This window comes from Zea mays, chromosome 5, assembly GCF_902167145.1.
Source record: "Zea mays cultivar B73 chromosome 5, Zm-B73-REFERENCE-NAM-5.0, whole genome shotgun sequence".
NCBI classification, from domain to species: Eukaryota; Viridiplantae; Streptophyta; class Magnoliopsida; order Poales; family Poaceae; genus Zea; species Zea mays.
Genome location: NC_050100.1, coordinates 102,583,381 through 102,586,167, shown reverse-complemented (window position 1 = coordinate 102,586,167; position 2,787 = coordinate 102,583,381).

Sequence of the window (2,787 nt, the reverse complement as noted above, 5' to 3'; positions counted from 1 at the left end):
GATCAGCCCAGGAAAATTTATTGCTTATTCTGCGGTGAGGACAAGGGCCATACTACCAGGATGTGCCATGTCACCATCCAGAAATAGAAAGAGATAGCAGAAGCTGCAGCCCAACAGAGCCAGCTGAAGCAAGTTATGCATACTGCTTCATATCACTCACCATACATTCCAGAGTATGTGGGTAACCATCCTGCAGCTTCTTTTGCTTCGGCAAGCCAACCTCAGGTGTCTTGGCAACAGCCTCCACCTCCACCACCAATGCAACAAGGCCAGCAGCCAGAAGGGAGCCAGCACACTCATCAGCAGCGAGACTTCAGAGAGGAGTCCGAAGCTTGCACAGTCAACAGCACTGTGCCAGAGTCGAAGCACATCTACTAGAAGATATCCTACCTTGGCAACAGTCTTGCATTTGTTTTCATTTTTTCGTTTAGATAAGGAACAATCATTAAAGCTTAAGTTTTTCGTCTCATTTACAATTTTTGTAACAGCTTCGTTTTTTACCATAGTAAAAATATATCTTCTCCATAGATTTACGGAGTCAGAAAAATTGCCGAAGCTCGGTCTTAAGAGCTCATGATTACAGAAAGTATCTTCGAAGATACAGAAAAGTCGTTCCTAAGGGAGCGCAGCGTAAGTTTTCTGCTCAAAAGTCGTTCCAAAGGGAATGCAGAGCTTACAGCGAAAAATAAACGCTGATTCCACTGAAGTAAAAGGCGAAGAAGCTCCTAAGGGAGGCTTACAGCGAAAAATAAACGCTGATACCGCCGAAATAGAAGGCGAAGAAGCTCCTAAGGGAGGCTTACAACGAAAAATAAACGCTGATCTTCGGCAAATATCATTTTGCATAACTTCACATCATAACATCATTTGCATAGCATAACATCATACATCATATTGCATCAATGACGCAAGAAGGGGGTTCAATGTTGTTCTTCGGAGATTGTTTTGAAGAAGCAGTGCCAAGGCACAAAAATAATCATTGAAGAAGTATACCTTTGTCAAACTCTAAAAAGATCTATTGCTTACTGATTTTACGAAGATTGGATGTTTTTATGAAATATGGATATTCTTCACGAAGCATGAAAAGAAGGGAAGGTGTTTTTTCGCCGAAGGCTCAAAAACGGTATGCACATAAAGTTTCATGCATCGTAAAGAATTGAGTTACAAGCAGCTTATATATTACATTCAAGCTTATGAAAATATTACACACTTTGTCCAGTAAATATTACATTCTAAATGTCTTTACAATAGCAGCTAATATTCTCTTAAGACCACTTCCACAACTTCGTTTAATAATTGGTCAACAACCTTATCCATAATAGCTTTGGCCATTTTTCTAATTTCGTCGTCCCCCTTTGCGTTGGGGTCTGCCAATGGCTCGGCGGGCTCTGGGGGAGAAGATAGTGCGGCTGTGTTACAAAGTGTAAATAAGTCTGAAATCATAAAATTACAACATAAAGTCAAAAACTAGTAGTCAATACCTATTCGCCTCTCGAGATCCGCACTTTTCTCGGCGGCCTCTGCTACTTTTCTAGCGTCGTGAATACCTTTCTCACTTTTCCTTATAATTTCTTGAGCCATCTCCCGGCCACCATTTTCCCAGATGTCGGTGAAAAATTTTCCACCAACCAAGCTTGCTTCGACCGAAGGGTCTTTTATGTCTTCAGAAGATAAGTCGGTTTCGGTTTGTGCCAAAGATTTCACATGATCGCAACCTTTTCTCTCCAAAACAGTGGCAATCCCCCTAGCACTCGAGAAGGCACATATGTCTCCGCGGCCATTCAAAACTTCTTCAAAAGCATCAGCTTCGTGGCTGATCCATTCAATTGGGCCCTCGGGGTCGCCCCTTATGAAATTTTCTTCACTTGAGAACGCGCCAACGCTGTCGAAGCTGGTTTTTATTTTCTTAACACATTCTATAGACTTTTCATAACACCTTTTCTTGGATGCACGAAGCTCTTCAACGTTTTTCTCTAAATGATTTGCCCATTGTTCACTAATTTCTCGTTTAGCTTCTTCAACTGTGCATTTTTCCTTAGCTTCGGCTAGCTGTTTCCGAAGATCCTCAATTTCGCGCTTCTAGGCCTCAGCTTGAGCTTTGAAAGCAGCTTCGTCTTCTTTTATTTTATCCACCAACGAATGTAATATTTTATCTTTTTCGAGACCTTCGTTCCTTAGTTCAATTACTTCGGAACGAAGGTTGCTCAAGGCTATGGTTCACCCTTCATTTTCGACATCTTTTTGTGCCCTGAGGGCATTGCTAAGTATAAGGCCCTGCAAAAAAAATTCGCTAATAAGTTTAAGCAAATGAAAAATTTTGGCTTCAAAAAAATGATACAAAGATCTCATTTTTTCACCTTTAAACTATTGTATGCTAAGTTGTCGGCCAGCTCGTCTTTTGACAGCACTGAAAGCCCGTCTTCTAATGTCGGGAATCCGAAGCTCTTGCTCATCTCCCGACAGACAGAAATCTCCTTGCTGTCAGGGAGACAATACAAGAAGTCTTCTTCTCCGCTGCCATTGAATATCAGCGCCCCTTTTGGATATTTCAATTTTTGCGCATAGAACTGAGCTTCTCGTTTTTCTTTTTCGGTCAGTTTTTTACCCGAAGCATGACGTAAGACATAGTTAGGAGCTTCGGAAGATGCTTCGGGAATAGGTGTGGCAGTCTTCTCAGATAAAATTTCTTCTACAGGGTCTTTTTCCGTTTCTTTTTCAATTTCCAAGAATTCCCTCTTGGTAGGCTCTAAAAGCCCAGTTTCAGTTTCCGCTCGACTTTTAGCAGCT